General features: G+C 34.5%; 1 protein-coding gene and 1 long non-coding RNA gene across 3 annotated transcripts in view; one reads left to right on the top strand and one right to left on the bottom strand.

Annotated features, from left to right (window-relative positions):
* The window catches only part of LOC114331569 (leucine-rich repeat-containing protein 58), a 95,814-nt gene that overhangs the window by 58,348 nt on the left and 11,243 nt on the right, over positions 1–26,223 (bottom strand). The window lies entirely within an intron of this gene.
* On the top strand, positions 23,801–25,420 carry LOC126886420 (uncharacterized). Its single transcript, XR_007698608.1, has 3 exons — positions 23,801–24,071; positions 24,274–24,574; positions 24,975–25,420. It is a non-coding gene; the product is annotated as an uncharacterized LOC126886420 (long non-coding RNA).

The following is a 26,223-nucleotide window of genomic DNA, read 5'->3' as shown; positions in this document are numbered from 1 at the left end:
CCCCACACCCTCCTTGGTGTGAGGTCAAGTTTGGTATCGTTCGATAGATTTTTGAAAAATATTGAACACGTATTTTTCAGTTTTTAGATTTGATGTTAATTTCGCGAAATATTCGCTGTTTGTTTTTTGTGAAACTTCGCTCAACTTATCTTAACTGGCGTTTTCGAGTTTTTCTAAGGATAAATTTTTTTACAGACTGGCTCCAACGCACGTCCATTAAGAGCCCATATATGGTAGGGGTACATTTACAGGGTACAAGGTTTCTCCCGGTGTTATTTTCTGACGCGCTCGAGTAACTGCAAAAATCCCCGCTTGGGCTCCCCTACCATAAATATACACAGTATATATTTATCAATCAACGGTTTAACCTTATAAAATTTCAAAACACCTTTTGCTGCGATGAGCAATGTCAACATTGTCTCTTCACATCTAGCCCAGTATTCATCTGTGCATATGTTTTAATTCATTCTTTGTAGGTTTTCGTTTAGGGTTTGCAAATAAATAGTTAATGTCTGACTGTTTCGGATTTTAGGACATCAGCAGTGGCGTGCTGGCCATATAAACGAATCGGTGCAATCACCGAGAGGCCGCGGCCTCTTGAGGCCGGTCAAATAAGTTTTTTTCACAAAAAATTTTAGATGCAACAATTTTTTTTTTAATTTTTAATTGAATGATATTAAAACATTTCAAAAATATTTTATTTCCATACATAGTCTTCGAGCCATTTGAAAAATATTGCATTAATCCAGTTGTCTGTTTTATACACACCCTGTATTTCAAAACGGTTAAAATATTAAGACGTTCAATTGAGTCATGAATAGGCATTAATCGGCGGATAATATAAACACAAACTTTTACACAAAATACGACTCAGCAATTGTATATATTTTGTTCAGATATGTGTTTCTGGGAAAAGTTCGTTAAGTATTTTTGGATGTTTTCGGTTTTGCTGAGTAGACAGAACCAGACGGTGTATAACGGTTATCTTGAAATAGGCGAGGATAGATCCATTAAAAATATATATGTATAATATAGATTTTATAATATTTTCTATAAATGGAAAAACAACTTAAATAAATCTGCTATCCAGACGATGCAATACTAATGTCTCAAAGTAAAGATGATTTACAACGTATTTCTCTCGCTTGTCGTTTCCCCATTACTTAGGATCGTGATTTCCACCAATATTCCTAACAATTTTATTCCATTGCTCTCTATATTTAGCTGCTCTAAGAGCTTCGCAGAATGACTTTCCAGCTGAATTCTTAATTTGATCGGACCATCTAGTTGGTGATCGTCCTCTTGATCTTCTCCCCGGAACGTTTCCAGAAACAATTAATATCTCCAAACTATCGTCACCTACGCGAACCACGTGACCGAAGAATTGCAGAATTCGTTGCAGATATATTGTGGAGAGCCTTTTTTTTTAATTTTGAGTTGGTTTAGAATGGAAACGTTTATCCTATGAGCTGTCCAAGGTATGCGCAGCATTCTTCTCCAGCAACACATCTCAAAGGCATCCGCTCTCAAAAGCACCACACTTGGACTCAAAGAGTCCAAGTATCTGCCCCGTATTGAAATATTGAGAATACAAGGGCATTCACCAGTCTCATCTTGATATTTTGAGAAATAAATCTGTCTTTCCAAACTTTAGTTAGGCGATTCATCGCATTTTTTGCCATACCAATACGTCTACGAACTCCTACTTCACAGTTACCATCGTCAGTTATACTAGACCCGAGATAGGCAAAGATGTTTACTATCTGGTATTCCTGTAACATGTTAATCAGTTGAATAGTGTCGAATCTGTCGAACATCATTATTTTTGTCTTAGCTTTATTGATTTTCACATCACACCAACTTTATTGCTTTCGTACTCAACTCTTCGCAGGATCAAACATTTCTAACAACGTATGCTGCACCAATTTAACATAACCGCCAGAATATTTAACATGTTAATTTCCCCCAAAAAGACAAAATTCATGGTTATAACAGCAAATCCAATAAGATGTAAATTGGAGCTGGAGGGTTAATAGAACAAGTGATGAAGTTTTAATATCTAGGCATCACATCATCTAGTTACGGAAGGCTCGAAACAGAAGTGGAAGATCAAGTGAATAAAGATATTGGAAAAGAAATGAAAGGCAGAATTTAAAAAGTAGTCATCAGACCAATGCAGAAACACGACCCGACACGGAGAGGACAAAAAAAATTGCTCGAAACAGCGGAGATGAAAACCCTTCGAAAAATCGATGGTAAGACTCTATGGGACACAGAGCTAGAAGTACAGATGTACAATGGAGATTCAAGTTGGACAATACTAATAACTGAATAAGAAACAGAAGAACAGAATGGAATGACCTCATACCCCAAATGACAACAAATAGAGTAGTAAGGATAGCGAGAGACAGTTCCCCAATAGGAAAACGATCAGTGGGAAGACCATGAAAACGATGGAACGACAACTTACTAGAGGCACATTTAAAAAACAGACAGTCATATTTATACAAATATAACAAGAAGAAGAAGGAGTATTTTTATTTTATAAATAAGAAACAAAAATTCTGATAATAGAAGGTAAAATAAGGATCGGAGGCCGCTTATCTATAAAATCACCGGGCCGCTTGAAAAGTTCCAGCACGCCACTGGGCATCAGTATTGTATTTTGTGTTTTTTGTACCGTAGTCTTTTTTTGAGTTGGATATATGGGCTCTAAGTTTTGTCCTAACTAGGAAGTGATTCAAGTCTATATTAGCTCCTCTACATACTCTTACATCCAATACGTCTACCGATAAGTATATGGTCAATTTTGTTTTTGTTTTTCTTGCGAAGGGGTTGTAGTTCAATAATCGAAATGAGCGTATTTTGCGAGCTCATACATTAGGCAACGATATGTAGTCCCAAAGTAATTAATTTTATTCATTATAAGTAGGTACAAATCTCCCTTAAGCCGGGAAGATGAGGAGGTTTTCTTGCGAAGGGGCTGAAGCTCAATAATCGAGATGCGCGTATCTTAAGAGTTTATTCTTAGAATTTATACGCTATACGAATTGTATCCGCGATAAGATATCCATATTTTAATTTTTCTCAACATTTTTCTCTTGGGTTGAATCAATCAAAGGGTTGTTTGGGGGTTAAGGGGATGAGCTCAAAATCGAAACTACATCACTTCAAAAGCTCATAAACAGTTCGTAATTCTGCCGCAAAGATCTATAGTCCAGAGAAATAAGATTTTTCTCGTGACACATCCCCCTCCAGGCTGAAACCAAAATTTTTTAGTAGTATGGACATCTAATAACCTATATGTTTCCTGCAGCCGATTTTGATGATATACATAGTTATAAACAAATGAAGATCAAAAAACGGTAAATTTTCGCTTTTTTCGTCTATTACTAAAAAGTGAAGCATTCTAAACAAATTTGAGAATAAGAAACTCATAAATCATATAAAAAAACTTTAATATGGCGTTCGCTGAATATGTCTATCCTTATTTGTTGCTTAGAAAATTGCAAAATAAGTCATAAATTTTGAGATTTTATAAATGTTCATAACTTATGTAAAAATTAAGTTAGAACCTTCTTATTACACGGAATGCTGAGACTTCTTGTGCTTAAAATATATTTTAAATTCCAAAGCAATTGGTCAAATAGTTTAAAAGTTATTTAATTTGTTTATCTCAAATTCATTTTTTTTTGCAACACCATAAGCCAGAAAATTATGAGGTTACAGTAATACTTCGGACAATTTATGAAAGAAGAACATTTATACTATTAACTTTGTTTAGGCAATACGTAAAGTATCCTTAACAATAGTAACCTATACTTATTGTACGGTTATAGAGTATATTCCCATAGGTAAGCTGGTTAAGAGTAGATAACGATTTTTCATATGTAATTTAAAGTATTATCTGCATAAATGGCACAAAGAATATTTGCTACGAGAGGTATATGGTTCAAAATGCATACAGTATCACGACTAATAAGTTATGTTCACATACATGTAGAGTACTTACAGTTTTATTCCTTGATGACGTGTCACATCAGAGCTCTGATTGAATTCCATAATCCATTTGGTTCATTTGTAAGGCACTCACTAATACGCTAAATAAATCATCGTCGATAATACTGAGCAGATTGAATTATCTGAGCGGTATAAAACGATAGCAAAAAAAAGCCGGTAAAATGCGGCCTTTTTACGAATAGCGGGAGCGTCGATAGATTAGAGATGATTCTCGTTAGGAAGCTTTTGACGATCTGCCCCGGCGAGGGGTTCAAATGCGAGTCTCAACAATAACCTGGAGTTTCCAGAAAGGTTACATAAATACTACTTGAATTTTAAGTAATCAGTAGTACAGGGGCGTAACTAATTATTTTAGTGAGCCGTGTATAATATATTTATTGTACATATTGCCGGGGGCGACAGGCGAGAGAGATGGCCTATATCACCTCGAAGAGAGGGGATTGGCAAAGATGTGCACAACGATAAGAAATGTTTGAAGAAATTAGAGTTTATATACACAAGGGGTAACAACGATAAAATGGAGGAAAACGATAAGTTTTCCCCCTAGGGATAGATTTTAATCTTCCAGGGGAATCACAGCGATTTTCGTAATACCACGAAGAAAATCACCGTGAGTAGTGTGAATCTTGACAGTACGAACTAGACCATCCTTACCAGGCAATACATCTATTACCCTGGCAGTTGGCCATAAGAGTGGAGGAGTACCATCCTCCTTCAACAGAACCAAATCCCCGATCTTGACAGGGTCAGTAGGGTCGGTCCATTTATTTCTTTGCTGCAGGAGGCAAAGATAGTCTTTTTTCCACAATTTCCAAAATTGCTGTTGAATTTTACTAATACGCTGAAAAAGATTCAACCTATTTTCAGGTATCTCTGAAACACTTGGTTCAGGGGGCGCGGTTAAACTTCTTTGAACTAAGAAGTGAGCTGGAGATAGGAAAGCGAAGTCATTGGCGTCAGACGACATCCTAGTGATGGGTCTCGAATTTAGAATAGCCTCGATTTGGCATAATACTGTGTTAAACACTTCAAAGGTGAAGTGGGAATTTCCTATAATTCGATAGAGGTGATACTTCACACTCTTTATTCCTACCTCATGGAGGCCGAATTGATGGGGGTTGCGGGGAACACCCATCTTGAAAGTTATGGAGTTTTGAGTACAGAATTCCTTAATCTGTTCCGAATTATTTTGATTTAAGAAAAAATCATAGAATTCGCGCATTTCATTTTTTGCCCCATGGAAATTTGTGGCATTGTCGCTCCAAATAATACTGGGCGTGGATCTTCTGGCAATAAACCTTTTCAGAGTAAGAATATAGGCTTCTGTGCTTAATCCTGTGACGAGTTCGATATGAACACATTTAGTGCTCATGCAAATGAAATAGGCTACGTATGCTTTGTAAAGCGGTGCCTTCCTCAAATGTGAGGACTTAATTAAGAAGAACCCCCCATAGTCCACTGAGACGACTTGGAAGGGTCTAGTGGGGAGTACACGATCGGGATGCATATCTGCCATCTGTTGAACAGAATTGGGTGTCATGAATCGGAAACAGTTTACACACTTACGAATTAAGCGTTTAATCTGTCTTAATCCGTCAATTGGCCAGTACTTCATTTTGACATACGAAAGTACTGTTTGCGCGCCTGAATGTAATAACTTATGATGAGCTTGAGTCAAGATTAGTTCTACAACTCGACATTTAGAAGGAAGTAGAATGGGGTGTTTTTGATTATACGATATGGGGGCGTGTCGGAGACGTCCTCCCACACGAATCAGCCCATCATTATGTTGTAGGAAGGGGTTGAGTTTACGAATGGCTTTATTGGTCACGAGTTTAGCATTTTTCAATTCAAGAATCTCTTTTTTAAAGTAGATACTTTGGATATACCTGATGATCGCGTGATCAGCGATCTCCATTTCGGGTGGCGTCAATATATCCGTATCTCGTGGAGAGTTATTTATTTTCTTTTTAATATTACTGATGAATCTAAAAAGATAAGCGACAATTCTTTGAATTTTACGAAAAGAAGAAGATTTAGCGAATAGATTTTCAAAGGTGTCGTTGAGTTCGTGATTTGTTGCTATGTTTGAGACAACTAACTTCCTTAATTCAGGAAGATCATCCTGAAAATGAGGAATTTGATGAAGAGAAAAATCGATGGGATTGTCTCTAATAAAGCTAGGTCCGCATAACCAGTCTTCGGTGGTCTGGGGATTATCAAAGACATTTATCCCTCTGGAAGCGGGGTCAGCGATGTTTTCGTGACTTCTGACGAAATGGAATTCACAAGGAAAAGTTTCCAACAAGGAATTGACCTTTTGAATTCTGTTTTGTACAAAAATGTTCCAAATGTGTTTTTTAGAAAGTATCCAAGACAAGGCAATTGTAGAGTCAGCAAAGAGATGAGATGAAGATATACTCAAATTTTTCTTGAAGATGTGAAAAAGTCTATGAGCCAGAGTGACTCCCAACACTATTCCACAAAGTTCCAATTTGGGGATGGTGAGTTTATTTTTTAGCGGAGAAATTTTGTTTTTAGAAGCGATAAGCCGCGACGATACAGAAAAGTCTGAGTATGTCGCTTTGAGATACACACAAGTGCTGTATATTTTTTCCGATGCGTCGGTGAAAATAATTAATTGAACATCAACAACTTTCTTTTGTAAAAGTAAGCATCGAGGTACCTTGACCTCTTCTATAGTTTTGAATGTCGATAAGAGGTTTTGCCAATTTTTCATAATGATGGGTGAGTCAATGGGTTGATCCCAGTCCAATTTCTGGGACCATATTTCCTGTATCAAGAGCTTAGCGTTCACAAGGACAGGGGATAACCATCCTAGCGGGTCATACAAAGTAGCAATGTAGGAGAGAATAGTACGTTTAGTAACAACATTAGCCAATTTGAAGATAGGAGTTTTAAACGAAAAGTGGTCGCGTTCTGAATCCCAGAATATGCCTAAGACTTTATCAGATCCCGTGAAGTTAAGACTGACTTCAGAGACGGGATTTAAATTGTGTTGAGACAGAAATTCTGAAGAACTGCAGTTCCACTTGTGGAGGAGGAAACCATGGGTTTCTAGCAAAGAAGTTAATTGTTCGAAAAGACAACTTAATTCATGAAGACTGTCAGCACCGCTGATCAGGTCATCCATATAGATAGATTCTTGCAGAACACTAGTAGCAAGTTCGTGGGTATGTTTGTTGTTGTCAGCGATGTGCTTGATAACTCTTTGAGCGATAAATGGGCTACTTGGGAGCCCGAAGGGTAATCTTTGAAATTGATAGCACCGTAAAGGCTGCTGAATATTGTCCCTAAAGAGAAAATTTAACAGAAATGTTTCAGTGGGACAAATGGCGATTTGTAGGAACATAGCCTTGATGTCGCCTACTAGTGCGAATTTAAACTGACGAAACTTAGCGAGAATGTCAAAAAGTTCATGTTGGACGACATAACCTTTGTCTATGACGTCACTGAGGGAGATTCCCGTAGACGATTTATTGTTTGGATCGAAAACTATACGAGTGGAAGTAGTAGAGTTGGATTTGAAAACGGGAAAGTGAGGGAGAAAGTAATTAGGTTTACCTGAGTCATTTAGCATTTTTAACGGCACTTGAATTATTTGTCCGTTATTGAGATATTCCGATATAATGTCCTGATATTTTTCCAATAAATCAGGGTTGAGTTGAAAACGTTTCTCGAGACTGAGAAAACGTCTTTTTGCCGAGAGAAACGAATTTCCCATGTCTATATCTTCGATAGGGAGTTTGAGATTGAGTGTGGACTCATATCGTCCATTGGGGAGAACATTAACATGTTTTACAAAATTAATTTCAGCGGGGTGATCATTAATGAGATCGGTGTTCTGAGGAGCGGCTTCTTCCAGCTCCCAGAATTTTTGTAAATGATCGGATAGTTCCTCGTTGGACACCACCGGCTCATTTACGGCGGAAGGAGTGTTATGAGAACAACAAGTAACGAGAGAGTTTGAATAAAATTCCAAAGCCTTTTTAGTATTTTTCGACTTAAGAGCAAAGTCTGGAACTGACCCTGATATCGTGTACCCGAGTAGAGTGCGTTGAAGAACGGGAAGACCTTTTCCCAAACGAATTATTTCAGGTTGAATGATATCGTTATACAGGTCTGCACCGAGCAGGATACCAATTGGGGATGTTACATGGAACATCGGATCACCTAATGGTATCTCTGAGGGTATGTTTAGTTTGCTCGCCGAAATAGAAATTTGAGGAAGCGGATTTGTTATCTTTGGGAGTACAGAGCACGAGATGTCAAAAGGAACGTCGTTAGCGACAGCGAAAATTGTTGTATCTACAATAGATTGAGACGAGGATGAGGTGGAGTTAATTCCATTGATCCGTAATTTTCCATCTCTAGTGGTGAGTGACAGTTCCTTTACGAGGTCAGCACTAATAAATGAAACCTGTGAGGCCGAGTCTAAAAGTGCCTTTGCGAAGACCCTCTTGCCGCTAGGAGCGACAAGATAGACCTGGAGTGTGCTTAATAACACCAAATGATTATCAAGCGAGGCTGCAGATAGAGCCATTGAATGTGGAGTCGAATTTTGAAGATTAACTTCCGTTTCAGGAGCTCTAACATGTGAGGGCCCCTGTTGTGAATTACCCTGTGTATGGGAGTTATTTGAGATAGCGGTTTTATTATGATTATTTGAGTTGTGTTGGCCAACAGCCGCGGAAGGGTTACTATGACCCGTTTTGTCGAAATGGAGCAACGTGTGATGACGAGATTTACAAACTATGCAAGAGAATTTGGATTTACACTGATCGAGCATGTGAGACCCAAGACAATTAATACAAAATTTATTTTGTTTGACAAAACTAAAACGTTCTTTAGAATTCAACTGCTTGAACTGAGGACAAGAGTAGATCGAGTGAGAGTCGTTGCAATAGGAACATTTCTTAGGACCTAAGCGAGGCGAAAGGTTACTGGTAGAAGTGTCTGAGGCTAGGTGTAAAGAGTGTCTGGAAGTAGTAGTCGATTTTGGTTTTGATTGAGATTGAATATTCTCAAGATGAACAACGCGTGTCTCGATTTCCCCTAGAAAATGGACAAAATCAGGGGTAGCTTGGCTACCACCGGATTGGAACTCAAGAGCCCTAATGGTAGGTGCGTCGAGTTTCTGAGTAGCGATATGTATGAGAAGTAAATGCAAGAGATCTGAAGGGGGCCTATTCAAGTTCAATAGGGCCTTGAAATTATTTGACATGACCGTATGAAAATTTCTTAATTGTGAGTGATTTGCGTTTCCAGAAATAGGAGGCGCATCAAGAATTTGAGAGATGAGAGTTTTGATAAGCGATTTAGAGTTGGCGTACCTTTGTGTCAGGTTATCCCGGGCTATTTTGTAATTGTCACCTGTGAGTGGGATATGCTCGAGAAGCGTCAAAGGCTCGGAAGTTAGAAAACTTTTGAGGTAAATGAGTTTTTCCAGATCACTTAATGTAGTATCAGATCCTATTATTGTATCAAAGGTCTCAATGAATGAATTGTATTCAGTAACTAAGCCACTAAATGGTTTTAACTGAATACGAGGGAGGTTTACTGTTCGTTGCCTAGCCATAGACTGTGAGGTTAGAGAAGAATTAGGGTCAAATTGGAGGGAGGGGGTAGCAGTCACATTAGAACTTTCAATGACCTCTAACCTTTCTTCCAATAGAGAAATTGTATCCAAATATTTATCAAAAACCACAGAGGAATCAGTAGAGGGGGTAGGTTCCTCGGGGATCGTCTCCAGCACATTTTGAGCATCGCGGAAAAGTCCGTAAGAATGTTTGAGTTGTGAAATTATTTCACGAATTTTATATTTGTTTAGAGAATTAAGAGTTGTGGGAACCGAATCAGCCAACTTGGTTATATCAAGTTTTGCGGTGAGCCTCTGTCGGTTATATTTTGATCGGTCAGCCATGTTGCGAGAATGTGAGATTAGATAGATTATTTGCAAATGTCTAAACCTATAAATCGATGCGAAAATGAGAGAATATGTACAATATATTATATATTACACGTTTAATAGTGTGAGATTGGCTTAATAGTATCACCCTGTATGAGCGCAGATTAGTATATGAAATGCAAAACTATAAAATTTCAAAATATATGCAATTTTCCAAAATGGGTATTTTTCAGCAAGTGTGAGACACCCTTAACAAGTATTTAAATTAATTAAATTGAAGGAAAAAACAATTATTTATTTTCTATAGTTTTCTAGAAGTGTAAAATGAGCTTAAGCGAAGCTAAATGTAGCAAAAACTTACAATTTATGCAAGAAAACAAAATTATTTTTAATAATTTTTGTAACCTGTGAACCAGGCTTAATCGGATTCAAAATTATAAATTTAATTTAAATCAAAAGGTTGAACAAACAATGTTAAAATTATAACACCCGTACTATCAGCCAAGAAATGAGTACACTTTTTGTATACTATAAACAGAAAAATATATTTACGAAAATAAAATAATGTAATATATGCAAATATTTTTTCATACAAACAAAACGACTCCTTTATTTGAACAAAGCAAGTAGTTTCTGAAATTGCACGTGTAGACCGGGCTTAACAACCTACCAGCTATTGTAGAGACGTGCTGGGTTAAATACTGAGAATTTGAGTGCAGAAAGAGAGGAATATTTTATTTTTGTGCCGGGGCGGCGTGGCTTGGAAATTTCCAAATGCAACAGAAAGACACTATAAATGAAAAACCGTTATTCTCAGAATAGAGATTATCAAAATATGCAAATACGAAGGACCTTGAGGATTTAATTAATAAATAATTAATATGATACGGCTCGATGGAACAGAAATGTTTAGGCAATACGTAAAGTATCCTTAACAATAGTAACCTATACTTATTGTACGGTTATAGAGTATATTCCCATAGGTAAGCTGGTTAAGAGTAGATAACGATTTTTCATATGTAATTTAAAGTATTATCTGCATAAATGGCACAAAGAATATTTGCTACGAGAGGTATATGGTTCAAAATGCATACAGTATCACGACTAATAAGTTATGTTCACATACATGTAGAGTACTTACAGTTTTATTCCTTGATGACGTGTCACATCAGAGCTCTGATTGAATTCCATAATCCATTTGGTTCATTTGTAAGGCACTCACTAATACGCTAAATAAATCATCGTCGATAATACTGAGCAGATTGAATTATCTGAGCGGTATAAAACGATAGCAAAAAAAAGCCGGTAAAATGCGGCCTTTTTACGAATAGCGGGAGCGTCGATAGATTAGAGATGATTCTCGTTAGGAAGCTTTTGACGATCTGCCCCGGCGAGGGGTTCAAATGCGAGTCTCAACAATAACCTGGAGTTTCCAGAAAGGTTACATAAATACTACTTGAATTTTAAGTAATCAGTAGTACAGGGGCGTAACTAATTATTTTAGTGAGCCGTGTATAATATATTTATTGTACAAACTTTATTAGACAAAAATGACAAAAAGTAATTTTAAACAGTGTAAACTTATTTTGCAAAAACATGTCGATTTTTTGCTTACTTATAAACAATTAGAATAACTTTTTAACCGTTACCCCTAGAAAAATTATTTTTTCATATTTAGAAATACTGAATTTTTATACACATTTAGAAAGAAAAACAATTGTCCTAGGACAATTAGGGACGAAGTTAGCCCCCTCCCCTTTTTTAATTCACATGTTCTTGCAAAATAATTTTGCAATATTTATAATTATTTCTTGTCATTTTTTTAAATAAAATTAATAGTGTAAATCTTCTTCTTTCATAAACTATCCAAAGTATTAGTGTAACTTCATCATTTTCTGACTTATAGTGTTGCAAAAAAATTAATTTGGGATAAACAAATTATATAACTTTTAAACTATTTGACCAATTGCTTTAAAATTTAGGGTATGATTTAAGCACCAGAAGTCTCAGCATTCCGTGTAATAAGAAGGTTCTAAGTTAATTTTTATATACGTTATGAATATTTATAAAAATTCAAAATTTATGATTTATTTTGCAATTTTCTAAGCAACCAATAAGGATAAACATATTCAACGAACGCCATGTTGAAGTTTTTTTATACGATTTATGAGTTTCTTACTCTCAAATTTGTTTAAAATTCTTAACTTTTTGGTAATAGACGAAAAAAGCGAAAATTTACCGTTTTTTGATCTTCATTTGTTTATAACTATGTATATCACCAAAATCGGCTGCAGGAAACATATAGGTTATTATTATACAGGGTGTCCCAAAAGTAGTGGAACGGTCGAATATTTCGCGAACTAAACATCGGATCGAAAAACTGAAAAATACGTGTTCAATCATTTTTAAAAATCTTTCCAATGACACCAAACACCAACCCCCACTACACCCCCTGGAGGTGGGGTGGAGGGTAACTTTAAAATCTCAAATGGAAACCCCTAGTTTTTCTTGCAGATTTGGATTCGTTACGTAAAAGTAAGCAACTTTTATTCAAGACATTTTTTCGAACTGTGGATAGATGGCGCTATAATTGAGAAAAACCATTTATCCTGATACCATAGGTAAATTATAGAAACGGTCTAATATCTCGAGAAATACACTTCCAAATGAGAAACCAAAAAAAAGGTTTTTAATACTTTTCGAAAACCTATCGAATAACACTAAACATGACCCTCCAACCCACCCCCTGGAGGTGGGGTGGGGGGTAACTTTAAAATCTTAAATAGCAACCCCACTTTTTATTACAGATTCAGACTCGTCATAAAAAATTAAGCAACATTTATTCGACACATTTTTTAGAATTGTTGATAGATGGCGCTTTAATTGGAGAAATACGATTTATTAGCGCCATCTATCAGCAATTTTAAAAAATGTTTCGAATAAATGTTGCTTAATTTTTCATGACGAATTCGAATCTGCAATAAAAAGTGGGGGTTGCTATTTAAGATTTTAAATTTACCCCCACCCCCTCTCCAGGGGGTGGGATGGAGAGTCATTTATGGTGTTTATCGATAGGTTTTCGAAAAATATTAAAAACCTGTTTTTTGGTTTCTCATTTGGAAGTGTATTTCTCGAGATATTAGATCGTTTCTATAATTTACCTATGTTATCAGGATAAATCGTTTTTCTCAATTATAGCGCCATCTATCCAGAGTTCGAAAAAAGTATTGAATAAAAGTTGCTTACTTTTACGTAACGAATCCAAATCTGCAAGAAAAACTAGGGGTTTCCATTTGAGATTTTAAAGTTACCCCCCACCCCACCTCCAGGGGGTATAGTGGGTGTTGGTGTTTGGTGTCATTGGATAGATTTTTGAAAATGATTGAAAACGTATTTTTCAGTTTTTCGATCCGATGTTTAGGTCGCGAAATATTCGACCGTTCCACTACTTTTGGGACACCCTATAGATGTCCATACATACTACTCAAAAAATTTGGTTTCGGCCTGGAGGGGGTTGTGTCACAAATAGGATATTTTTTTTTCCTTATTTCTCTGAACTACTATTCAATATCTCTATTTTTAAGTAGTGGGCTGATTCAACGTTGACTCAGCCCCCGCCCCCCAGAAAAAATATTCTATTCCTGTCCAGTTTAACGTGCTCAAAATTTTTAATCTGAGGGATACGAAAGCTCATAAATAGCTCTTAATTAAGAGCTCTTTTTTATTTAATCTCTTCCAGGGGGGGGGCAGCTCAACAGGGGTAAATCCGGAAACCAATGTACCATAAAAAATAGAAATTAGCTTAGGCTTAGAAGACTATGTTCGACATTGAACGATGATGATACTGTAATTTTATCTTGTTGTTTAAGTGGTATAAGCATGATTAAATTTTGTCAATTATATCTATTATATAAACTAGGAAACGTAATTTGCACAGACTAAATAAAACATGTTTGTCTTTTTCGAAATATCTTATTAGCCCATGTGGTGAGACCGCTCCCGTCTGATAAAATTTCTGATTCGGTTTCTTTGTGGATTCCTATTCAAAAATGTTCCCTTTAAGCAAATATGAAGGGTGCCGGCCGAAATTTTTGGGCAGAATTTTTTTAAACAAATACAAAAGATCACCTTTTTTTGACCCGAAAAATAATTTTTTAGGTTTTTTGTGTTATTATACCTAAATTAATAAGAAAGGTATCTTGTGATTCTTCTCAAAAATTGATAGTTTTCGAGTTATCAGCGATTTAAAATCTGAAAAATGCGAAAATACGCATTTTCAAGGCTTAAAAACGCATATTTAAATTAGTATTTTTGAGCTTGCCAAATACTTAAATTCTAGTATAAACATTCATTTTCAAGATTCTGAAGACTGATCGGGTCTAACTTCAATTTACACCGTTGTTATTTAATTGTTAATTATGCGTGTCCATCCGATTTTTTTGCCGGTGCGGCGCGCTCTATTTCAAAAACCTCATAAAAAATATATTTTTTAGATTCTTTGGGACATTCTAAATAAAATAGGTTTGTTGCCACTTTCAAAAGTTAATAGTTTTAAAGTTATAAGCGATTTAAAATCCGAAAATGCGATTTTCGGATTTCAAATCGCTTATAACTTTAAAACTATTAACTTTTTCGAAAAATAACAAAAAACCTATTTTATTTAGAATATCCCAAATAATCTAAAAAATATGTTTTTCAGAGGAAAATAGGAGATTTTTGAAATAGAGCGCGCTGCACCGGCAAAAAAATCGGATGGACACGTATATTTAACAATTAAAAACGGCGGTCTAAATTAAGGTTAGACTCGATCACACGATCACTCTTCATAATCTTGAAAATGAATGTTTAAACTACAATTTAAATACTTGGAACCTCAAGAATAGTAATTTAAATATGAGTTTTTAAGCCTTAAAATCCGTATTTTCGCATTTTTTAGATTTTAAATCGCATATAACTCGAAAACTATAAATTTTTGAGAAAAATCACAAGATACCTTTCTTATTTATAATAACACAAAAAAACCTAAAAAATTATTTTTCTGATCAAAAAAGGCGATCTTTTGTATTTGTTTAAAAAAATTGTTTATACAATTTCTGCCCAAAAATTTCGCCCGGCACCCTTCAGATTTGTTTAAAGAGGACATTTTTGAATAGGAATCCACAAAGAAACCGAATCAGAAATTTTTTCATACGGGAGCGGTCTCACCACATGGACTATATTTATTATTTATTCAAGATTGATTTCAATGTGTAAACAAGGGTCATGACATGAGGACTAATGGATAAACAAATTTCACAAATAAGGACCAAAAATGCTATTTATAAATTAGTAGTGATGGGGTTCTCGAATATCAATACTCGACAATATTCGATTCCTGAAAGTTGTTGAGATGTCTCGAGAACTTAAACCATCAATTTGAATACTAACGGTTACATTTCTGTAAACATATTTCAGTCAGTATGAGAGTCATTACTGAATATAAACATTATTCAAATCAATCAGTATTATGCAATGGAAAACTGGCAATTGAAATTAGAACTAGAGTACTGAGATATATTATGTATTCTCTGTCCTTTTATATGGAGTTGAAGCCTGGACAATTACGGACGCAACTGAAAAAAGACTTGACAGCTTTGAGATGTGATGTTATCGAAGAATATGGAAAATACCATGGACACAACACGTAACAACACTAACAGCGTAACCCGTGGGAATGAGAAGGCGGTGTAGACCAAAACTGAGGTGGATCGATGGGGTAACACAAGATGTCGAGAATATCGGAGTCGGCAACTGGAAAATGCAAGCAAGAGACAAAACAGAATGGCGTAGAAAGCTTGAGAAGGTCGAGGCCCTCTAAGGGCTGTAGCACCAAGATGATGATGGAAATATCAAGAAAGATAAAAAAAAATAGTGGACACGAGGAAGGAAAGAAAAATGAGCTACTAAGATCTAAGGAGCTACTTTGGTCACTACCAAGAAATGAAAAATATGAGTTAATGCGATTAGTTATACAAGGGAAAGTTGAAGGAAATAGAGGACCGGGGAGACTACACACGTCCTGGTTGAAAATTTTAAAGCAGTGGAGTGGAAAAACCACAATAGAGTTCTTCAGACCCGCTGCAGACAGAGTTAAATGGGCCATGATGATCGCCAATGTCCTTAAAGGATGATGCACATAAGGAAGCAGAATATCAAATCAAGAATTGATGAATGTAAAACAGTATTTATTTTTATCAACTTTAAAACGAATATGGTTTTCAGCTCTCGATTGTTAGAAGTTCTTGAGTGCTGAGTTCTGGAATCTTGAAAGTTCTTGATTATTTTTGCATACCTACATTACAACAAATATGCTACGTTTTAATAATATCATTAATAAATAAACAATGTAATTGATTTAAACAATTTAAAAATATATTGTTCCCAAAGAATTCACATTTTTTATTGTACTCTAATTGATTTTCTATTGTATAATAATCTTTAGTCTTTATCTTTAAAATGGGACTAATAACCTTTATTAATCATTATGAACAAATTAGCTGCGAATTTAAAAAAACACCTAAATATAAATAATACGAAAAATATCACTTTCAAACAGAAAAACATGCAGATTATGCAAGGTTAAATAACATATTTTTAAAACTTTGATCAACCATTTGTGAATTTCAATGCTGAGTACTGTGTTCCAATATTTTACAATATTTTGTATGAATATATAAACCAGCATCCAGCAAGGTCCTTTGATCACCACTAACAAATAAGATATTCCCTGTACAGTTTGATATAGAACTAAAGCATCTTCTGGGGCAAGCCTGGGGCGTAAAGACCTATATGCCTGTTAGGCATAGGCCCTGTTAGGCATAGATCAAAGGCTAAGTTTATAGTAAAGAGGTGAGCATAGAGGATAGCGTAGAGGTTAACCTAGAGATTCATCTCTATGTGAACAAACGCGTAGTTACAACTTCGTAAATTACTTAAATGTGTATTTACTGCTTAGTTTCAACTTGGGCACCTCTATCTACACGCCTCTTACCGTTATCGCTATCCTCGACGCTCAGCGCTTCACTATAAACTGGGACTAAGGCAAGATCTTCGAGATCCTCGTGAAGACAAGGCTGGAGAAGGAGATAATAGAGAAAGGTGGCATATCCGACCGCCAATATGGGTTCAGAAAAGGAAAATCTGCGGTAGACGCCATCAGAAGGATCAAGAGGAGATATCCATGTAGAAGCAGATGGATGGTGGCTTTCTTCCTCGATATAAGAAATGCTTTTCATAGTGCTCGCTTGAAAATTATTGTTAGACTACTGGGTGAATTGGGAATATCCCCCTATCTGCAGAACTTAGTCAGGAACTACTTCACACATAGGTGTATAAATATTGCGAGGGGTAACTCTATGAGGACCACGGCGGGAGTGCCGCAGGGCGCCTTCTGGCGCTACTGCTTTGGAATGTTCAGTATAATGAGAGTTTAGAGACTGACCTGGGCATTGGTGTACAGGTGGCGACAGGGACCCTAACTACTTCTTCACCCAGTTCCTAACAGGCCATGGCTCCTTCATGGCCTACCTAGAAAGGATTGGGATAGCAGATGGAAACTGCACAGACTGCGGAAATGCGGGATGCAAAGAAAATGAAGAAGGCTGGGATACACATGCCGTAGACCACAGAGCTCCCGAACTGTGCTGGATTGGGATCCTAAAGGTTGATGGAAAGTAAGCATTCTCTTTTACCAGAAAAGTTAACTATGACTATTTCTAAGCATGCTAATACAAATGTTACTCTCTGTAACAAATACGGGTATTACGAGGTTTCACTTATAACGGGGTACATTAGGTGTCCCATAAAATTCCTATTAGACTATAACCCTCTAGTCTATAACAAGGCATTTTTGGTTATAACAAGGGAAAATGAGATCGAAGAACATGTTTCTTTACCTGTTTTTAGCGCGGCTATAAATAAATATCCCAGCTGCCTATATACAGAAATACCTAAAATCTGTGTGCTTATCAAGGCCAGTGATGTAATAAACTCCATTGCCTGCCAACTTCGTCCTGTTTATCCACCAACACTGTCAAAAGCGCTATTCAAACAATAATTAGCATCTTATATTGCTCAGAATGGCTTCACTATAGAAAGTAAATGTCTTAAAAAACTACATATTCATGTGCACACAAGATTATTGTTGTCTGATATAACAAAATCAGCTTATAGCGAGGTAATTAGTCTGCCATTTCAGTTCTCGTTATAGAGGGAGTCTACTGTAGAATAATTCAATGCTCTGAATTACTTTAGCTAACTTGTTTTCATCAGTGGCGTACTGACAGTTCAGCGGGCCCTGGTTCCAGTTGGGATGCGGGCCCGCCTGCCCAATAAAACCACGCATTGTATATCAAAAGTTTTTAATAAACATTGAATATAAATCATCATTTATCATAAAATGTATCAAACATTTTTTATAAAAACTCAAGCTAATTTATAGTTCATTTTACTCACGGCTGTTGCTCCAAATTTTAAAGAACCGTTTGGATTGACATGAAATTTGGCATAAACATAGCTAACATGTCAAAGAAAAAAGGTGATATTGTGCCGATGTGTGATTTTGTCCGAGAGGTGAGTTTCTTCCCTTCTCGGGGGGTGAAAAACACGCGTTCAAGATAAGTCCGGAAATGATAAACTAACTAATTCTAAGCTACTTTAGTTTCATAGATTGTTTTCACTAAGTCAATACTTTTTGAGTTATTTGCGAGTGAATATGTTCATTTTTCAACAAAAAAAACTACGTTTCTAGAGGGTTTTTCGGAAATAACTCAAAAAGTCCACTGTAGACCCAGTAGGAGCAGAGTCGTAGGTAATGAAAAGTAGGTTCTTATTCCAAATCGTTCTTGTTCCAAATCGAATATTTTAACTCATCACACCTTTTTAAAGTGTTTAAAAAAGCTGAATTTCTGTTTTTCTTTAAAAGTTTCCAGCATCAAAAGTAAACAAGGTACGCTCAAAACAAAGTTGGTCCCTTTTCTTGGTAAAAAAAAATCGTAAAAATCACCACCCAATTAGCATCTTAAATGAAACTAATCGTTACCGCTTCACAAGTTACTTGACTTACCTATGTATTGTTTATATCATCTGTAAGTTTTATCGATTCAAAGTTCTCATTTTTGAAAAAAATGGTTGAGTAAAAATTGTTTTTAATTATGAAAATTTTTTTTAAATAAGTTAAAAATTATTGGTGATAATACCAAAAATCTTAAGTAGTAAAAAAATTTGCTATTGTAAATATTTTGGACTTTTTGTTTTCCTGAAGACAAAAATTGGTTAAGATATGGCTATTCAAAATTTGTATACACTCGTGATTAGTGACTCGTTTAGCCCATTTAACTACAGCCTTTTCAAAAATAAGAACTATGAACCAATGAATCTTACAGATCTTATAAAAAATACATGTTAAGTAATTTGTGAAGCGGTAACAATTAATTTCATTTCGCATTTTTCAATTTTTCGACCAACATTATTTTGATCGCAACTTACTTACTTTTTATGTTAGAAATTTTTTTAAAAAAGAAAAACAAAGATTTTCTAAAATAATTAAAAAAAAATTGAAATCAGTCTTCCCGTGAAAATTGCTTGATTTTTTGGTTATTTGGTAGAACTTACTTTTTATTATCTATAACACTGCTGCTATATACGGGTCCACAGACTTTATATATACTCCATTTTTTTCACTTTTTATCAGCTATATTTTTGTTAATGGTATTTTTTTAATAAAATACTTCTTGAATTATTTGCGAAAAAGCGCCTGAAAATGTGGTTTTTTGTAGAAAACTAAACATTTGCACTCGCAATTAACTCGAAAAGTATTGACTTAGTGAAAAAACAATATAGAAAAAAGTTGCTTAGAATTAGTTAGTTCATCCAATTCAGGAATTATTTTGAACGTATATTTTTTCACCCCGAGAAGGGGCGAAAATCATCCCCTGGACAAAAGCACACAGCGACACAATATCTCGTTTTTTCTTTGACATTATTAGCTATGTGTATGCCAAATTTCATGTCTTTCCAAGCCGTTCTTTAAATTTTTTTGGTTTGAAGGATTTGCAATATTTTACCGTGAGTGAATGGACTATTAAAGCAGTAAATTAATAGTAATCCTATCGTTTTTCATACTTACATGACCGATCACTTTACGCCAGCCATCTAAATCTCCAGTGATAATAATTAAAAACCAATATCGAAAAACTACTACAGCTTTTAAAAAATGAACATTGGAATGAAATTTATATCAACAAAATAGATTTTTAAATTGCATATTATGATACATTTATTAATAAGTTAAATAATTACATACAAATCTCTAGGGAGATAAAACCCTTAAATAAACAAATACCAAAAAAAACCTTGGACCGGTGAGGTTGATATCAATCAAACGACGAGATTTTCTTAAAAATAAATTAGTGTCTATATTTTATCCTTATTATCCTTAACTTAAATACCACTATAATTATCTATATTTATGCAGTGTTATGAGGGTGCTATACAAACAAAAGGAGTATCGAGCATCTAGTGATTATTTTTATGACGGTATGAAACTTGCCATTGAATATCTGTTTCCGAATTTGCAACTTTGCAGTTTTACAACTTCGTGCTAATATAAATAATACAAAAGTGTTTGTGTTAGCACGTGTTTAGGCAGGCAACGGCGGTTACTCTTTAAACAAGTGTTGAGACAAGGGCTTTGTTTAGCAGGTAAGATGAAGGAACCTTACAATAAATAACGTTCTCTGTGTTACTTAAACTTAATAAATTTGGTTTTCAAATTTTTGGATGAATAGGTATTTTTTGTTTTTATTTATAAATACCTACAAAAAACTTAAAATTTATTAAGTAGTTACATTTCGTAGTGTGTACTTGTGTAGTTCAAAATGTCCCAAACAAATTAGAAACAAAAGAAGCAAAAAGCACGTTAAAGCGGGCCCCTGCGGAGCCCGGGTCCTGGTTCCACGGTACCCTCGGAACCATGCTCAGTACGCCACTGGTTTTCATATTCCTTCCCTTTTGCTGCATCAGCATTAACTTTTCCATTTTCTTCATAGCAGAACTAATTATGGTTCAAATAGTAGGTACATACCAACGATCAAACATTTCAACCAATAGTTATGGAGCAAAAATATCTCAAGTTTAAATCAACAACTAGCATTAAGAGGCTACAATAGCGCGTCATCAAAACGGAAAACGCGGTCCAAGATTGCGGCTTTAATTTTCAACATATTGTTGAGATATTTGGCACACATATTCGTAATATAGTAAAGAATGCCTGGTGTCTGGTACAGCGGTACATAGCCCAATTTGAGAAATATATTAGTACCTATGTGGAAATTACTCTATTGGTACCGTGCAAGTTCGGAAAAGCGACACCTGGTTTCATAGCTCGGCAACTTTTTTCGCACTTTTAATTATATTGGCCAATCATATTGGTCCTGGTTGCTGGATAATTGTCAAGGCCATAGCCCAAAAAAATTATAAAAAGAAAAATAAGACTGAGGTTATGTTATTAACAGGTAAACAATTGTATGTAGCAAAAAAAAATTAATTGTTAAAATGCAGTACTGCAAGCAAAATACAATTAATAAATTTACTTTTATATAATAATTGCATATCATATCAGTATTGTGGAGTAACATATAATTTTTCTTCTTCAATGACAGTAGGTATGAAATATACGTCAATTTGACAATTTCAAATGACAATATGAATTATTTAAGAAAGTTGCAAGATTTCTCCGCTATTCGCGCACGATCGTTTCTCGTATCCCCTCCAGGTACTTGCACACCGCGAATAACTAAATACAATATTAAAAAAAACGAGCCTGCACCGCCATTAAGAAGAACAAAAAAATACACTTCATTCAAATAAACTTTTTTATCCCATGCCTAGATTTTGTGTCATATTGGAACTACTAAAAATTTTTATCTCTAACAAGAAATCGAACATATTATAACTACTTAAATAACTAATTAGTCAACATAGAAAAAGTGTCACTGTCATTTTGACAAACATGCGTTAGATTTCTGTTCTGTTATCTGTATCGATATCTGTTCAGTGCAGTGGTGTATTATTTTAAGAATTCGTTATCCATAGGGAAGTAGATGACATCCCCTCTTTGTGAACACACACACATCATAGGGAAGTAGTGTTTATTATACAGGGTGTCCCGAAAAGATTGGTCATAAATTATACCACAGGTTCTGGAGTCAAAAATATGTTGATTGAACCTAACTTACCTTAGTACAAATATGCGCATAAAAAAAGTTATAGCCCTTTGAAATTACAAAATGAAAATCAATTTTTTTCAATATTTCGAAAACTATTAGAGATAATAGTCATAGACATAGAATGTCACACGTCTGTTTTTTGAAAACAGACGTGTGACATTCTTATGTCAGGAACATCTTACCAAAAAATTATAGTGAAATTTGTGCACCCCATAAAAATTTTATGGGGGTTTTGTTCCCTTAAACCCCCCTAAACTTTTGTGTATGTTCGTATTAAATTATTCTTAAAGTATTATTAGTTAAACACAATGCTTTTAAAACTTTTTTGCCGCTTAGTACTTTCTCGAAAAGCCAGTTTTTATCGAGAGATTTTGAATATTTGTCAAATCCACCACCTATTTGTATATGGATAAGTACGATTATAGAGACCTGGTAATAATACGAAAAATCTACAATTTACATTTTTATATATGAAAATATACTAAGAGGCAAAAAAGTTTTAAAACACTGTGTACACTAATGGTACTGCAATAAAAGTTTAATTGGAACGTACACAAACATTTGGGGGGTCTAAAGGAAAGAAACCCCCATACAATTTTTATGTAAACATAATAAAAAAGAAGCCGCATCTCGACAAAAAATGGTTAATTGAAAAAAGACTAAAAGGCAAAAAAGTTGTAAAAATATTGTGTCTAACTATTGGTACCACAATAATAATTTAATTGGAACGTACACAAAAGTTTGGGAGGGGTTGAAGGGAACAAAACCCCACAAAATTTTTATGGGGTGCACAAATTTCACTATAATTTTTTGTTAAGATTTTCCTGCTATAAGAATGCCACATGCCTATTTTCAATGAAAAATCTCTAATAGTTTTCGAAATATTGGAAAAAATTGATTTTTATTTTGTAACTTTAAAGGGCTATAACTCTTTTTGTGTACACATTTGTACTAAGGTAAGTTAGGTTCAATCAACATATTTTTGATCCCAGAATTTATGGTATAATTTATAACCAATCTTTTCGGGACACCCTGTATAATTAATTTATTATATTTTTGTGTAATAGAACTAAGTTGTTGGACTATTTAAAAAAAATAGATTATTTTTAATGAGTTTTATTTAGGTAAGTATATTTACGTAAAAATATTTTAAATTCTAATGCGAGTATATAAAGCTTTAGGAGGATTTTTTATTCTAAAAATATTATCAATAGTTTAAAAAAATGGGAAAAGTTCATTTAACGTTCTATTAAAAAAAAAAGGGTTGAAACTAGTTAGAGTGCTTTTGGTGCTCTATATGAACTAAATAAAATAAGGCGGATCGCTTCATAACGAAATGATTATTTATTATTGTTTTATTATTATTTCGTGTAAATACCTATGTTAGCATAAATTTTTCACCCATTTTGGTTTATTTTTATAAATATTTATTTACTTATATCGCCACTGTAGCCAAAGTTTCGCAGAACTTTCGAAAAAGGGTATGATAATAGAGAGATTTTGCACCTCTTAAAATAACCGCTGATTTTGGCTCCGCTATGGTTAACTTTACGATTACGGCAACGTTAAAAAGCAGAGTTTTTGGGGAGAGATTAAATGTCCAGCAAACGACGGCAATGTTGCCAGATTCCTTTTAGCGGGAATTTTAAAATTTTATAGCAGTTTGGTTTTAAATTTGACAGTTCTGTTTTCTCAAGTCAAAAACCTTAACCTTACTTTTACAAGTGATTAGGATTATTATTATTATTTTATTTACATGTAAATTGAAACAATAAATATTGTGCTGTGTCATAATTTCAAACTCATTATGCTGCAGTCTTTTCCAGTTGATAAAATTGCAATTCAAAAACTTTTAGGTAGGTAGGTGTAACTTCCACATTATTATTTATTTTTAAGTATTAAGGTTGATGTTGATATCAAAAATTTAGATTTCAAAGATAGTTTTATGTAGGATGTAGGTAGATACTAATAGAGTAATACTAGATAATAGATTAGATACAAAGTAAGCTGTAAGTAGTATAACTGCCCATGTAATCACCTGTTATGTTGTTTTTTTAGATTTGCACTGTATTGATGGCACAGGAAAAGAACAAGAGTACAAGAAAATGAAACATCTTATTATGAATGTATATGTATGTGATCTTAAAAAAATTATTTTACAAAACAAGATAGAGAAACAGCTTTAAAATCCCAAGGATCCTGCAAAATGTTTGGTGTACTAGTTGAATAATAGTATCTAAAAATATTGAAACTATTTTAAAACACGTTACGGCCATGAGGATGATATAGAGCACTTACATAAATACCAAAATCAGATAAATATCTCTTCAAAGTTTATTTTGAGACTTTCTTCAAAAATGTAAGTAAACTATTTGCATATCGACGGCAGAAAGGCAGGATTTCGTAACTGAAAAAATTTTATAACATGAGTTACTTCAGTTTTCGTTTTAGAATAAGTGTATCGGCAGCTATTAAACAGCGATTACAGCTGGGAAACTTTCTGGAAGGCTTTCCCAGCTCTAAAAGCTGTTTAATAGGTGCTGATACACTTATTCTAAAGCGAAAACCGAATAACTCATTTTATACAAATTTTTCAGTTATGAGGTCCTGCCTTTCCGCCATTGATATACACAATATAATTTAAAACAAGAGTGTTACCACTAAACCACTTTTTAAATATTACTCATGAATATTTACTACAGTTTACAATTTCAAACTAGTGTGTTTGATTCTCCTATACCTATATTTTACTTTTTTAGTAAACTTCAGACTGTTCAGGATAGCATAATAGCATAGGAGACGAATTAAAAAGAATTGATTTACTTACACGAAAAGATATCACAAACATTAAACTCTCTTATGGCATTGATTTGAAAGATGGGTATATGTACAATGATGATGCAACCAGTGTTTATTTTTGGGTTGAATGCTTACAGACTCATGTCCAATATTATTTTACAAACAACAGGGCATACTAATGGATATTCATTCTGAATTTAACATTTATGATTTTTGTCTTATTTTCCTTAATACTGTGCCAAAAGGAAATGTTAATTAAGTTTGGTAAATCCTTTATCGCAATCGATGGAACTCATGGGCTCAATTCCTATGACTTTGAACTTATGACAGTATTAGTAAAAGATGAATTTGGGAATGGATTTTGTACTGCTTTCTTATTTTCAAATAGAAAAGATACCTACTTTAATTTACCAATTTTTTTAAATACATGTCTGTGTTGGTATTATAGTCAAATGTTTTCATATCAGGCATAAGCGACACCTTTTACAATGCCTCGTCAAATGTAATGGGTATTGCTCCTAATAGACTGTTAAGTGCCTGGCACATAGATAGGGCATGGTAAGTAAATCTTAATAAAATATCTGATTCTGAAAAAAATCCCATTATGTATACAAGATGTATTAATGATGGTTTAGAGAGTATTAATAGCTTTTTGGGTAGACTTCTAAGTGATGCAGATACATACAATTTTAGTAAGTATTTCCAGTAGAACTACTGCAATAACATCCAACAATGGGCCTATTGTTATAGGAAGGGGTTATGGAATTAATACCAATATGACCATTCAAAATTTTCATAAAATTTTGGATAAAAGGGTATCCATTAGTTGTTATCAGCTACGTTTAAAACTTGGCACTCATGGAGAGCTATACTATAATATATAATAGGTATATCTCATAATATTACATCTCATATTGTTCACTACAGTAGTAATGAGTGAGCCTGCATACACAGAACCATAATAATATATTATAGTTCGTGTATGCAGGCTCACTCATTACAATAGTGAGCAATATGAGATATAACATATTATAGTATAAGTCCCTGTGCATGACCAGATTAACACGTTTGGTACCCATCTCAAACAAGCTCCACTTGGCTGGTACCACATAGTTAAATCATTTATTTAGTTACACAGTACTACTCACATAACTTATGTGTTGTCAGTACCTTCCGTAAAACATTTGTGATGCTACCCATACGTCATGG

The sequence above is a fragment of the Diabrotica virgifera genome, chromosome 6 (assembly GCF_917563875.1).
Source record: "Diabrotica virgifera virgifera chromosome 6, PGI_DIABVI_V3a".
In the NCBI taxonomy this organism is placed as follows: Eukaryota; Metazoa; Arthropoda; class Insecta; order Coleoptera; family Chrysomelidae; genus Diabrotica; species Diabrotica virgifera.
Note: the sequence above shows the minus strand (reverse complement) of the source record. Positions and strands in the feature narration are given on the sequence as shown.